Below are 14,458 nucleotides of genomic sequence, written 5' to 3' on the forward strand. Positions count from 1 at the left end.
AAATGTGGTTTCCATCCTGTGTGTGTGTGTGTGTGTGTGTGTGTATATAAATTGATTTAAGTTTGTTTTTGGGATTGTACATTTTGAAAGAACAATAAGAGGGGAAAAAAGTGTTATGTGAACATGTTTGTCAGTCTCTGTTGTGTGTTTCTTTTTGTCGTTTTTAGTTTTAAGCGTGATTGTAGTTCTATAGCAGCTGGGGATTTATCTTTCTTTTATCTACTTTACAATGTGGTTGTGAAAATTAATGGATATCTCCCCCACCCCAATACGTATTAAATGAGAGTATGGGGGGGGGAGAAAACTAACAATGTTCGCAACCACATTGTAAAGATAGATCCCCACCTGCAATAGAACTACAAGTACAGTCATGCCTTTTCTGCCTTCAAGCTGGCAAAGAATGATGAGATTTGTAGATATCGGAAAGCCAGGGGTATCCTATTGGTTACTTCTTGTTCTAAATATAAGCAATAAAGGTATAATATGTGTTAGTTTACAAGAGTATATAAAGGCACTCTCTCTGAGCACCATACCCACTACAGGAGTACCCAGGCACTGCCAGTAATCTGTTTATTGAACAGATTGACTCTTGCCGGTAATCTTTTCCAGGCTGAGTTCATGCTTGTGCATTAATATACCAACTCATACCAGGTTTAAGCACTATTTATTCACTGCTAACCGTCAGCCAATAAATACTGTTTAAAACTGGTTTGAGAGAGTATATTAACGCGGAAGTGTGAGCCTTCGCTTTATCAGTCTGGTTGGGCCGCAGGCGTCCAATATTCAAGGTAAGATTCATACCGTTTCAAAACCGTTTGACCGGTGCACTGTAGTGGTTATGGTGCCTATCATGTCTTTTTAAATGACTATATCCATCACCTGTGGGGTTGTCATATTTTCAGTTTGTTGTACCCATTTCTTGAGCTCACTTTTTGGCAACCTCACTTGGTAATGCATGCTTCACTGCCAAAGTCTTGTGGAATATCACATCATGCGAAAGGGATCTCACTTCATGCACCTTCCGGTGTAAGATCTTTCATTCAGCATTTTCAAAAAAACTTCGATAGTCATAGTACAGTTTTTTATTTTTTTATTTTTATTGGATATGTAGTTCCATTTTCATGTGATTTTATTGATAAGATAAAAAAAAAAAAAGAAAGAAATTTTGCACGTTAATAGCCTCTTTGGGTTGCTTCCAAGCTTTCGTTTACTTAATCAGTAGCTTCATTTGTTTGTTTTTTTTCCTTTCATGAATGAAGTTACCTTCTGCTGTTGAGAGAAAGGCAAAAAACAACAAATATTTATTTATTTTTTTCTCAAATAAATATAATTTGTAATAATTCCTCAAGTGAGTTATATTATACATATATGATATGTTAGGGCTTCAAAACAAATATAACGAATGTGCTATTATTTGTAGGAACAAGCTTTTTTTTTTTTTTTTTTTTTGAGGTGTTAATGTCAAAATCACACTTCTTTTGAGGAATGTATTAATATATGTACCATAGTGCTATATTTGTAGAAATGTTTGTACCAATGTTGGGTTCTGTTCCTTTAAATGTTGTATGGGTGATTTTCTTTCCCGAAAGAGTTATTGCAAATCGATTGTCTTCAATTAACTATTTTAGGATGTGGGGTATGTAGGTTTGGAGGAGATGTGTATATGTCTCACACTAGCTGGAATGGTATTCTGCAAGATCATTTAACCCTTCCAGTGCTATGGGTGTGCCCAAAGCATGCCATACATTGGGCACACAGAGGGTTACAGTCACTGCTACCACTCCGAATGCATTTTGTATTACTGTCCTTTAATTAAAGGGGCAGCATGGTAATCTGAGCGAGACAGGAACTGGCTGTGGGTATTTAAGTTTGGGGGATGGGGTGACTGACTGTTCAGGGAGGAGATAGGTAGGAGCTTATTTTTCTATCTAGGTTTTGTTCTGCTAAAGGTAGTGTGTGGAGCAGGTTGGATGGCGTCGATTGGGTAAGGGAGGGGCGAAGCTGGGTTAGCCTGTGTTTTTTATTTTGAAGTTTTTGAGGGAGGGGCTGCAAGGGATTAATCTTTGTCAGGTGGATTGGGTAAAGGATATTTGAAGCAATGTCTGTCTGTTTAGGTATCATGGAGAATGTTTGAGGTGAGGCAATAAGTGTGTTTATTATCAGGTGAGTTTGTAGGAGGGGACAAGGAATTTGATTAGGTTGTTGAGATATTGTGGGTAAGCTTCATTGATCACCTGGAGGAGATTGCAAGATATGGCAAGGAGATTTCTGTCTGTTAGGCCAGGTGTGGCAAAATGGCAGATTCACCCATCTCAGAACTACAACACCCATGATGCTTTGCCAGGGGTGTATGTATAGAGCAGCATAGGGTCTTCCATTTAAATCAGGAGGGTACATTTTTTTAAAGGGGAACGGGTTGATCTGCGTCTATGATGTCACAAGGAGACTGAGTTAGGAACTCTGAGGAATCACCCCTGTTACCCTTGTATTTTAGATTAACTCTACAATTGGAGAGCTGTATATTGCAATTAATTAACTGAACTGAGACTTTAGAACGGAAATTGTAGACTTTAGGCCAAACTATAAAAAAAAATATTCTACATGGGTATTTTCTAAATTTGTAGTTACTTTATCAGTTCTCTATGAACTCCTGCTTTGGTGATTAAACACATTGTGTACATGCAATTATAGTGTGTGGTGAAAACCTAGTACAAGAATCAGGGCAGGGCCTTTCAACTCTTCTGATCTCTCACCATCATTATCTGCCCAGTACCCCATTCACATGCCCTTTTTATTTCCAAATCTCCCCACCCCCTTCCTGTCCTCCTTCTCTACCCATTAATTAGTTTTTCCATCTGCCTCACCCAACTTGTTTCCCCCATACCTATCTTCCTTTCCTCCCCCCACTCCTCAGTAACCTCCTGAAGGGAGTTATTTGGCAGGGAGTTTATGCTGAGTCAATAGACCTTTAATTGGGTGGGTGTGAGGTATATTGGTTAATTCCAGAAGCCCAGCTACACCAGGCGGGGAGTCGTACTCTGGTCCTCTCTGTGGTTCTATATTTCATGAGGTACTACATGGAAAAACCTTGGCACGATGTACTAATGATAATAATGGCATTCGACTTAGAATAGGGAAAGCCATTTGTTGTGTGCAACACTATACTGATGATGATCAGCAGGTAGCCGTATAATAATATTTATATTAATTTATAATATTGGGCTCAGTAGTTGCATGGCAGAATCGACCAAGGATGGGCTATAACTGTGTAGGTTAGCGAGGGAGGTGTGGAATATCTAGACATCTTTCATTCCTTGATTCAAGTGGACTTCCTGTGGAGTGATCACTGCATTTTAGCAAATTGTACATCTGAGGCCTGGATGTGACAACCAGAGGCAGTTGGTATCAGTGTGTCTTTCAAGCAGGCTCAGCTACCATTTAATGAGCAGCTGTTACTATCTATAGAGCTTTTATATATATTTATACACATAAATGGACAAACAAACTGTACATTATGTGATCCGTGCCATCTATGTATTGTGTAAACCAGGGGCCTGACATTGTGTTTTGTGTCTTTCTTGTAGTCTTTGTGACTGATGCCATAAAAGGTCACCAAGGGTAGCGGCCTGCGTTGCTGTTGACTTGCCGAATCAGCCAGCACAGGGGAAGCCTGAAGCCCAGCTCGTTTGATGATTGGCAGCCTGTCTGTGTATCTTTACTGATCTTGTAATCAGAGGTCAGTGGTAAAGCTCTGAGAACGGCGGCCAGAAGGAAAGCATAATATAATGGAGTTTGTGTGGTCAATGCACTGTCTGGTGCTTGTTGGGGATTTTGTATTATCATTGTTTAGACCAGTGCCTTAAAAGTTGGCCTGTGTGTTCTTTAATCTTTCTGGTGATTTGGTGTACTGTTCGCATTGTCGCTGTTTCCACTACCCCATTCCATAACAACCTTAGCCCTTTTATAGCTACACCCTTTTCAAGGTTCGTTAATCCACTTGTTACCACTTCCTCAAATTGCGTGGTATTGTTCCAACATTCTCCCGCATTCCGTGTCTTTGTTGGGACTTAAAGGATTCTCCTGTAATGGGACTGTATAACCTCTGCTATGGAATTGGTTTTGTCCTGGAATTTCTTTGTGCTTGGCTCTGTACAGATCTATATTTGCATTATGGTTGACTTCATAAATTAGCTGGATTGTACAGTCTCTGCTTTTATTACAGCGGAATCTGGGCCACTTGCTCGGTAGGGACTATATCTAGGGCACCTTACCTTCTAATGCTTTGTGTCTCTCTGATACCGGTGACATTTTATATATTTTTTAAAGGGGGGGTGGGGGGTGGAGTGTCTGGATTCCCTTATGGGAAAGCCAAAGAAACCACTCAAATCTCTATGTTGGGTGTTATTGTGGAAAAAAAAATATTTTTATTGAGATGTACAGTCTGCTGGGGTCAACTGTATTGGAGGCGATCAGATCAGGACTTTCCAATATTAAGAGATTTTTTTTATTTTTTTTATTATGTACTGATTATTTGGGAAACTGTTACAGTCTCTATTTTTCACTCTCTTTCTAATTTGCTTTCAAAAGTAATTCTGCAGTGCTATACTTTTAGATTGATAGTTGTTTTAGTATTGTATAAAGCAGGGCTCCCAAGTTCCTCTCGCCATTGGCGAGTGAAAATTCCGCCATAGCAAGTATACATTCAGCACTGGTAAGTCTGTGGCAAGTAAATCCTAAGCCCTCTGCCCCCCATCCTCCAAAAAAAAAAAGTTATGAAAATCTTCCAAATGAAAGTAAAGTGTTGACTTCTGACAAAGTTTGGCTTCTGGGAAGTATAGTACTAGTATAGTATAAATACGATTATAGTAGTATAAAACGATATAACTACTTCTTTAACCCCTTAAGGACCAAACTTCTGGAATAAAAGGGAATCATGACATGTTATACATGTCATGTGTCCTTAAGGGGTTAAATAATCACAATTTTTAACACTCGTAGACAATGTTTCATTTTTCCAATCCCATTTTGGTACACACACTGTTTTTGTTGTAGTCTATAAAAAAAGAAGGAAGACTGCGCTGACCAAACTATTAGTTATTAAATGTTAGAAGTTACTTTGGCAGTTTTTACTGTTTTGAAGGGGGGAAATGACAGTCATTGTGTATCACACACTGATCGGGAAATCCTATTTGCAACATACATTTCAGCCAATACTGAAGCTAGTTACTACAGTGACTATAGCAAAATATATTTAGGGCCTCATTTATTGAGGTAACCCAAATTCTTGGTCAAAGCTGCACATTTAGAAGTGTTGCTATAGTGATTGTTTCCTATTGCCTAAAAATTTATCCAGATTTAACTTGATACAGAATTAGCAAAAATAAATTGGAGCCTCTGGGCCTGGTGGCATAGCAAATAAGCAGGTATCAGCTTTTCAAATTGAAGAAAAAGTTTATGCACATGCACAAAATTGTTTAGTGGCACATCAAAATATCTAGGAGTAGGTTTTCAAAGCATTTTTGTCCTTTTATTGTTCCCTTTGAGGCTAACTTGACCTGGCACTGAATTCCTCTGTCTATAAATATGTATAAAAAGTTCAATTTCTGCTTTATTTTATGACCCACATCCGAAAAGATACCATTATCATTTGTTAGCTTTATCTCATCTGGTAGAAAATCCATCATCTCCTTAAGTTTCTTCTCTTTTCTTTGATTTTATACTTGCATAAGTGCTATACTTGTTTATCGCTCTCTCCTTTTGGTACGTTGTTTTATTTTATTTCACATCTATAATCAATATTATTTTCAATGTCTACTGCAGCAAGGTAGGACACAAATATTGCACCCATGTGTGTACTCGTTGTAAAACAAATTTGTTACTTTCAGTATAAAAAATACCGTACTTTAATATTGACCGACTCGTGGATTATACTTCCAATTAGTCCGAATACTTTTCACAGTGCTGTAGAATGTTATATGAATAGAATGTTGGGCAGGCACATCAAAGCTGCTCTCACTTAGTTCTAAAATGCTTTTATGGGGTTTCACAGGTAGTTGTGTGTTTTTTTTGTTTTTTTTTTTAATTATATTTGAAGATGTTGGCGTACATTAATCAGTATTCACATATACCAGGGCTGGAAATTTTGACATGGGATGTGGTTTATTATTTTACGAACTTTAATATTAATCAGGCCTTAACCCCACTCCTGTGTGCGTCTCACCGCCTTGCAGGAAATCCATGTTTGCGGTTTATGTAGCATAGGACCCTGCGCCTCCGCTGCAGAGGTACTTTTACAAATGCTTAACCCCCCACGCCTCCTAAAATAAGATCATACAGAGGAAGCGGGCATTTTTTTTTTTTTTTTTGCCAACTTCCAGATCCAACATCCTCTTTACAGTTTGCATCGAGGTATTACGGTGCTAGCAGCAAAGAGTAAATTCACTGTGTTCCCCAATTTTGCCATTTGCTTGTTGCTGTTGAAATGCAAAAGTGGAACCTAACTATTAAATACACCATGATGGCTGGATAATCCTATCAGAATTATGAAAGCTGATGGAAATATTAAGAATCCAATCGTTTTGTTGTAGCCGGCACAGTTTTGCCTATTGCTAGTAGTTAATCACTTTTTACAGACGCACTTAAAGCACCAGAACTACTATAGTTTATTGTGTATATCGGTGTTATGAGTCTGGTTTTATATGTAGTATTTTCGTATGTCAAAAAAATTACCCCCAAAAAAACAGTGCTCTCATTGGCACGCGTAGCCCACCTCGTATTTAGCCGCATTGATAATATAATAATTACACTCATTATCAAATTTGAATTTGCTATATCTGACAATGATAGATTGATGAGTACTGGGTTAGCCAAGAGCTTTTGTCTCAATTGCACCCTTTTTACATAGATACGGTCTTCTATATAACCTTCATTGTCTTTACGGTAACGCTCTAAGCCACATAACCATATTTTGGGTGTTTCTTTAAACCAGGACAATTCACAGTAGCCATTTAGGTGAAATATTACTATTGGTGACCAATATTTCTTTATTATTTTGGTTTAGTGCTATCAGACAATTCAATCATTTTTTTATATTTTTTAAGCCCTACTGTAGTAAATGGAATGCTTTTATTTTTAGACTTTATCATGTTTTGACCAAAATGCAGTACCGGCCTTAACGCCATGCCCTAAACTATGTCTGAAGTGAGTGCTTTATCTTTGCAGATCTTTTGTGACCAAGCCAACTTTATTGCCCCATGATGGTCTGAGCATGCTTTTGCGCACTTTATACAGCCTTTCTCTGAAAAGGCCAAACAAACGCACCCTCATGCCTTCCTTCCAAAGTGCAGTACAATATGCAAGCACGGCACTTCAAAGTTAAATTAATTTGCATGGTATGCTCTGGCAGTGCCAGGACAGCTATGCATGTCTCCAAGTGGAATAAACTTGGCGTTTTCCACCCACTGCCTTGCTTAGATTTTAGAACCAACTCTGATAATCTCAACATTAAGAAGTGAACTATTTTTGTGCACTAAGTGATCCACTAATCAAGTAAATGTACCAACAAACACTTGAAATCACTTCTGTAGCCTGCAGCTAGTTGGGGTAATTCCTAAAAAGGATCGGGTTAAAAGAGATTGGGGGAGGAATCCTAACCTGTCTCCCAGCCAGTTTCTAAGCATTGTAGGAGAGCTGTTATAGGAAGGGGTGTGAAGCAGTATTTAGAGTGGGAGACAGACTTTCAGTTAGGGTCATTAATGTTGCTATGGAAGTGATTGGGTGTCTATTTTTGGACGAGGCTTATCTGGTTTGAGAAATTCTGCACTTTAGCTCCATTCTCTCATCTTATGAGGGTGTAACTTTGTCTAAAATTAGTGAAAATCTGTCTTTAAATCAGGGACGAGACAACCTCCTCAGCTCTATGTACAGCTTGACAGGAATCACAGCAAGAAACCACAGGGCCTTATTTACTAAACTGGCGTTCTTCATTACTGGCTTCAGTTATTGGGAGTTGACCAAGAAAATGCTAATGGTAAGCCAAGACCACTAAACTGGGGGGAAAAAAAGCTGGGTAGGAGAATTTCACAAGCCTCGTTGCAATTTTAGGACATTCTTGCAACTATATTTTGTCCTAAAATGTTCAAGTAGAATCTTCTCAATTCCCTGTTTTGTAATTAAACCACAGTACCAGAATTTGCCCAAAAATGAGAAATCCACGATGTGCCAGGAAAGCATACTCGTTTTCCTGGCACTAGAGTGCCCTGAGGGTGCCCCCACCCTCAGGGACCCCCTCCCGCCCGGCTCTGGAAAGGGGAAAAGGGGTAAAACGTACCTTTTTCCAGCGCTGGGCGGGGAGCTCTCCTCCTCCTCTCCGCCTCCTCTCTGCCCTGTCGGCTGAATGCGCACGCGCGGCAAGAGCTGCGCGCGCATTCAGCCGGTCGCATAGGAAAGCATTTACAATGCTTTCCTATGGACGCTTGCGTGCTCTCACTGTGATTTTCACAGTGAGAATCACGCAAGCGCCTCTAGCGGCTGTCAGTGAGACAGCCACTAGAGGATTAGGGGGAAGGCTTAACCAATTTATAAACATAGCAGTTTCTCTGAAACTGCTATGTTTATAAAAAAATGGGTTAACCTTAGCTGGACCTGGCACCCAGACCACTTCATTAAGCTGAAGTGGTCTGGGTGCCTAGAGTGGTCCTTTAAGAAGCATTCCCTTCTTTCACAGGGCCAGTTTGCACAAATATAATTTGAGAGAGGCTAGTTTTATCTCTCCATTGTCACGTTCTATTACAACACCGTGTCCTGCTGTGAAATTGGTGAATTAACTGCTGGTGGGGATGTTCTGTTACGGTCTATCTGATAATGATCCAAAGGTCTGTGGTTTTAGACCCCAGAGCACAATATCCTCTTTTACCTCCAATGTTGACACTTGTAACAAAAATGTCCACACATACAGTTATTTATTTATTTATTTATTTATTTTTTACTAAAGTGGAGAATTCACAAGGGGGATGCAAACATTAGGGCAAAAATAGTCAAAATGTAGCAATTCTCAAACATCAGTAACTTTTCAGCTAGTCTATTCTTGCCTAAATTTGTATTTCACTTGTCCGTTATTCACATTTCCCAGTTTAATCAATAAACCATGTGGGTTACAATTCTGTGTAATAGGATGGCGCTAAATATAACTGAATTTCAAATAATTTTCTGTGCTGTTATTTAGGGCTCTATTTTGCAAATAGATTACACATGCGGGGGGGGGGGGGGTACCATCACCACTACCGCTTGCTGCTAGGAATTCCCTGACACCTCCCCATCAAGAAATCTATTTTTTTAAATCAGGGGAGTGGTTTCAGGGCTGATGCCATTCAGCACCCCAGTCTCTAGTTACAGCTCGGCTTTGTTAGCTTACATTTTGCCTTTTGTGTTTAAGTTTGCTACAATTTGAAGTTTAGTGAATACATCTCTTTGAATTGATATATCTGGTTTATGAGTATATCAGATTTATGTTAAGGTCACTCTTGTACACGGCCTATTGTGAGTGCATTGCTGTTTAAACATGGTTAGATCAAGACCCATGTCTCTCCCATTTCCTTTCATTGCAGGTCATAAATGGAATTTGTACATTTTCTTCATCTCTTGAATTCTTTAAAACATACATTTTTCATCATTTTTTAGGGGCTTTTGAGACCTTCCTCCAGGTGATTGACATCATGTCAGTGTTCTGCCTGAATCCCAATTATTGCCTCAACTTCTAAAGAACAACCTAAACCTTTCACTTGGTAAGTGATCATTATGTTTTGTTAGATTAAACATATCCCTGCTGTGTTTTTTATTTTTTGATGTAAATCTATTTTATCTTTACGTTTCACCGGTATGCAGAAAACCAGTTGAAAAACACAATAAATATCAGAATTTATGAATAAATGTAAGACAGGAAGATGGGGAGAACAATGGGCTCTAAAGTATTTTAGATTAGTCAGTTATACCTTAATTGAATTGGCAACTGATTCATTTTTGCCACTATTACCCCTTTTGTGGTACTCATTTGACTGCCCTTAGAAGTATACAGCTGGGGGCCCTGGCCAGATCAGACTTGTGACTTGAGACATATTCTGTAATATTGATATTATCTTGTATAAATACATTCCCAGGATTTCAAAACGTCTCCTGCCAAAATGTTCCCCTTTCTTTGCAGTGTTGACGAGAATAAAACTGAGCGGCATGTTGTCTCGCTACCCTCCAGCTGTAGACTTGCTAACCCCGCTGCATTGTGGAGCTTTGTGAGGCCTTTGCTCTGACTGAACAGCAGAAGAGCACAGGCCTATAATATGCCTTCTGTTGACATGCTAGTACATAGTGCATGTGGGGTCATAGGGGTGGGTACAGGGCTAGGGGGCAGGTTTAGAAGAATGGGTGGAATACATCTGAAGAACTCTCAAGTAAAACCGTACTCTTACCACAAAAATAACAGGGTTTATTTACTAACCAGGCAGTTTTTATTTATCATAAAATTTGGAGTTACCTTCTTAGTCCTCTACAAGTAAGCCTCAGAGTATTTGCCTGACTCTAGATTGAGGAAAATGATTGACTCAATGAATTTCTATACACCCAGCCCGTCTCCCGCATCCTGTCACTTATCTGCAACAGAGGCCTAGCGTTCCAGCACAGATAACAGGGAATGCTGGGTCCGGACTGGCGTATGTAGGATGTCTAGTATATTTTGTATATCAGCACATCTAAACATTTGCTAGCCATCCAGCTTCCATAATGTCTAGATTCAATTATCTGAATATTAAAACAGAGCTGTTCTGGCCATTATACAGCGAGGCGAGGCTGTGTATTGGGCCATCCTTATCTCGGGAGAAATATGGCTTCTCTTGCTCAAGAAGACCAAAGAATGAAGTGCAGATGTTATGGGATCTGGGTATGTTGTCAAACTGTTCTTGAGCAGCTTGGAAAGTTACTCTGGGAGGGTGCCAGGGCACTCCTCTGCGTTCTGTAATGGTTGTGGTACTTGGAGTGTTCCTTTAATTGTTGTGAGTTTTAAAGGATCACTATAGGGTCAGGAACACAAACATGTATTCCTGACCTTATAGTGTTAAAGCCACCATCTAGCCCCCCTGGGCCCCTCATGCCTCCATAAATATAGCAACATCTTACTGTATTCAAGCCTGAGGCTTAAGCTCTGCATGCTGTTTGTCTCAGAAAAACAAGCTGTCTGCTGACATCATCAGAAGATGTGGCCTGATCCAATCACAATGCTTCCCCATAGGATTGGCTGAGACTGACAAGGAGTCAGATCAGGGGCAGTGCCAGCAAGATTCAAACACAGCCCTGACCAATCAGCATCTCCTCATAGAGATACATTGAATCAATGAATCTCTGAGGAAAGTTCAGTATCTGCATGCAGAGGGAGGAAACACTGAATGTTTGGATGCATTTTAGGCAGCCATGGATCTCTAACAGCCATCTGAGGCATGGCCAGTGAAGTTATCACTAGGCTGTAATGTAAACACTGCATTTTCTCAGAAAAGATAGTGTTTACAGCACAGAGCCTGAAGGTAATGATTCTACTCACCAGAACAAATTCAATAAGCTGTAGTTGTTCTGGTGACTATAGTGTCCAAATTGTCAAATCTATGCTAAAATACTAAGCTGTGACAAAATATAGCATTTTCTCTCTCTTTTTTTTTTAATTCAAAAGTTCCATGTACAATGCAGTGTCACAGTTTGTAAATATTGTGATTGATCACTTGGGAAAACACCTTATTTATGGGAATGTTGGCCATCCAGCAAACTCCCAATCCTTTTTACTATTTTGTTTACTTTATGATGTAATTTGGGTGCTTTTTACAAACCCGATTTCTGCCTCCTGCGTGGTTTGTATGTGGTCTTTTCTGTGTACGATATGCCACGTCTACATTAATTATATCTTTGTCTCATGTTCACACTGTCTGTAAAACATTTTTCCACGACTGTCTCACATGCCTGCTTGTGGCTTCCTACACTGATAACGTCACATATTTGTAGGCAGCTCCCATAAGGTGTGAAAGCCACACAACATCTGTGTGTCCTGTGTGTCTCTCCGCTTTGGACAAGGTGATCTCTGAGTGGGCTGTCCCCTCCTTCTCTTCTACTTATCTTTATTTTCTATGTTATGTAAAACCTATATTAGCAAATTAAGGCATGGCTTTTAAAAGAAGCACATACACATAAATGAAAGAACAGAACATCCATTGCAGGGAATTCTATAGCTTCTAATACCAGGTTTGTCCTTTTCCCTAGATGGTGTCCTAAACCCACAGAATTCTCTAGTTCAGTCATGGTCTAGAAACAAACGAGAATGGTTAATGCCCTGCTTCATACTGTATACAGATTTTAGCACTGGTGCCTCCTCTGGTGACAGAGATAGATACATGTTATTTAGTAAACCAGGGGCTGCCAAGATTTTAAAGGGACAGGATAGCAGAGCTGGACATATGTTCTATCTCGACTATTTTCTTGCTCAGGTCGTTTTTGCCTAAAATTTGCAGTTCCTTTGTTGATATTTCACTTTTCTCGGTTTAGTTGATAAGTGTGCCGTGTGCGTGGACCAAAGATGGGACAGAGGTTTTGCTGGATATCTCTATCAGTCCTGCATAAAGCGTAGCAGAGCATGTGTCCAGGATGGCTTTGTATATTGGCCATTACAGGAGGAAGTTCTTCTAGTAAAACCTTGCTGTAAGCACAACCTGTTCACTAAATGCTGACTTCGATTGAGTTGATGACCGATTTGCCACATATAGTCTAAAAGATCTATATTGTAAAAGAATGTAAAATCAAATAGGATGGATCATTTATTATTTTTTCTTTTTTTCAAAATGGTCTTTGTTTTAAAAGTCCATTATCTCCACAATACAGTTTCTTTTTTTGGTTTATTGATTAAGCCAGAGACACTCTTTTTTTTTTTTTTTTTTTTTTTTTTTTTAATTTTTTAATTTTTTCTTTGTTTTAGCCCCGTCTCTACCCCTGTAGTTTTTAACCTTATTTAAAATGAATCCAACTTATCTAGATGGCATTAGCATTGGTGACCTATCCATCAGTAGGAACACAAGCACAGTGACTCATTCTTCAGTTTTTATAGAACAAAATAAATTCAGCAAATCCTTCGTTAGACTTCCCAGTGTTGCACAGATCACACTGGCACTTGAAGCTATAGGATCATATTCATTGTGGGCCTGTTCCTGACAAATCTAATAGTATGCCTGTTGTAGCCCAATGGCCCCTAGAATAATGCTACAGTGATCACTACGTAGCCTGTGATCACTTCGTTCGTGTTTTCAGTGGTTTTTCTCTTGTCTTTTTTCGCACCTTTAATTGTGGTCAACAGACAGATTAACTTTTTCCTGATGCTTCCCAGCAGGAGTCCTGTTACGTTTGCCCATTCAGGGTCTAACAGGTCATACAGTTATGGTGGGAGTGCTGGAATACCTGCTTGGGGGAGTTGTTGGTCTGCTTTGTAGTTTGGGTTTATTGGTGTCTAGCAATTCAGCACTTTCTGACGGCTTCAATTAAAGAGGAACGGTCACATAGGAAATAAATCCCATGATGCCGTGCCCTTGAAATCTAAATGTGCGTGCAAAGCATTATGGAGAGTTGATGTATGCAGTCAAAACTGTTAATCTTGCGCTCAGAGATAAGGGAATTTTATAATCTTTTTTTTTTTTTTTTTTTTTTTTTCATACCTATGACTGGTAAATGTAACGAGCCGTCACCAAGATAACAGTTCCTCTTTCGGGGTGTTTGGTTGTGGCTTACTTAGCAGAATTGGAGGTACATAATGTCTGAGGGTATTTTGTCGTCATTGAACAGATTCCGTTAGGACCCCAGGGGATTCCGCTAGGACCCCAGGGGATGCAAAATGTATGACCAATGTTTACCATTCTCTAATATGGAGATCATCTTCTGTTCCAACTGAGATTAAAAGTTGTTTTGGGTAGTTTTTGTTTGTTTTTTTCTGTAAAAAAAAACAACTACTTTTTAATTTAAGGATCTGTATAAAATATGGTGCCATTTAAATAGCTAAATATTTACCATACAACAGGGTTGTCCAATCTTCATGTTCAGCCACCTTAAAGACTACAATCCTAATAAGACTCTGCAAGTTGTTTGCTCTTTTTAATGTGCTGGGATACTGCTAATCTCTCTTACCCCCCCTCCTGTCTCTCCCCCCCCTCCTGTCTTCCCCCCCCCCCTGTCTTTCCCCCCCCCCCTCCTGTCTTTCCCCCCCCCTCCTGTCTCTCCCCCCCCCCTCCTGTCTCTCCCCCCCCTCCTGTCTCTCCCCCCCCCCTCCTGTCTCTCCCCCCCCCTCCTGTCTCTCCCCCCCCCCCTCCTGTCTCTCCCCCCCCCTCCTGTCTCTCCCCCCCCCTCCTGTCTCTCCCCCCCCTCCTGTCTCTCCCCCTCCCCTCCTGTCTCT

The 14,458-nt window shown here is 39.9% G+C and overlaps 1 protein-coding gene across 3 annotated transcripts in view; it reads left to right on the top strand.

Annotated features, from left to right (window-relative positions):
- Nucleotides 1-14,458, top strand: part of ZBTB46 (zinc finger and BTB domain containing 46) — a 48,073-nt gene that overhangs the window by 3,165 nt on the left and 30,450 nt on the right. Inside the window, exons 2-3 of one of the 3 annotated variants that reach the window (XM_063459480.1) lie at nucleotides 3,585-3,736; nucleotides 9,679-9,782. The exons of 1 other annotated variant lie outside the window; for it this stretch is intronic. The gene's annotated coding sequence lies outside the window, so the exon portion shown is untranslated. The remainder of the gene's footprint in view (nucleotides 1-3,584; nucleotides 3,737-9,678; nucleotides 9,783-14,458) is intronic. One more of the 3 variants, XM_063459481.1, reaches the window with a different exon arrangement.

The sequence above is a fragment of the Pelobates fuscus genome, chromosome 6 (assembly GCF_036172605.1).
Source record: "Pelobates fuscus isolate aPelFus1 chromosome 6, aPelFus1.pri, whole genome shotgun sequence".
NCBI classification, from domain to species: domain Eukaryota; kingdom Metazoa; phylum Chordata; class Amphibia; order Anura; family Pelobatidae; genus Pelobates; species Pelobates fuscus.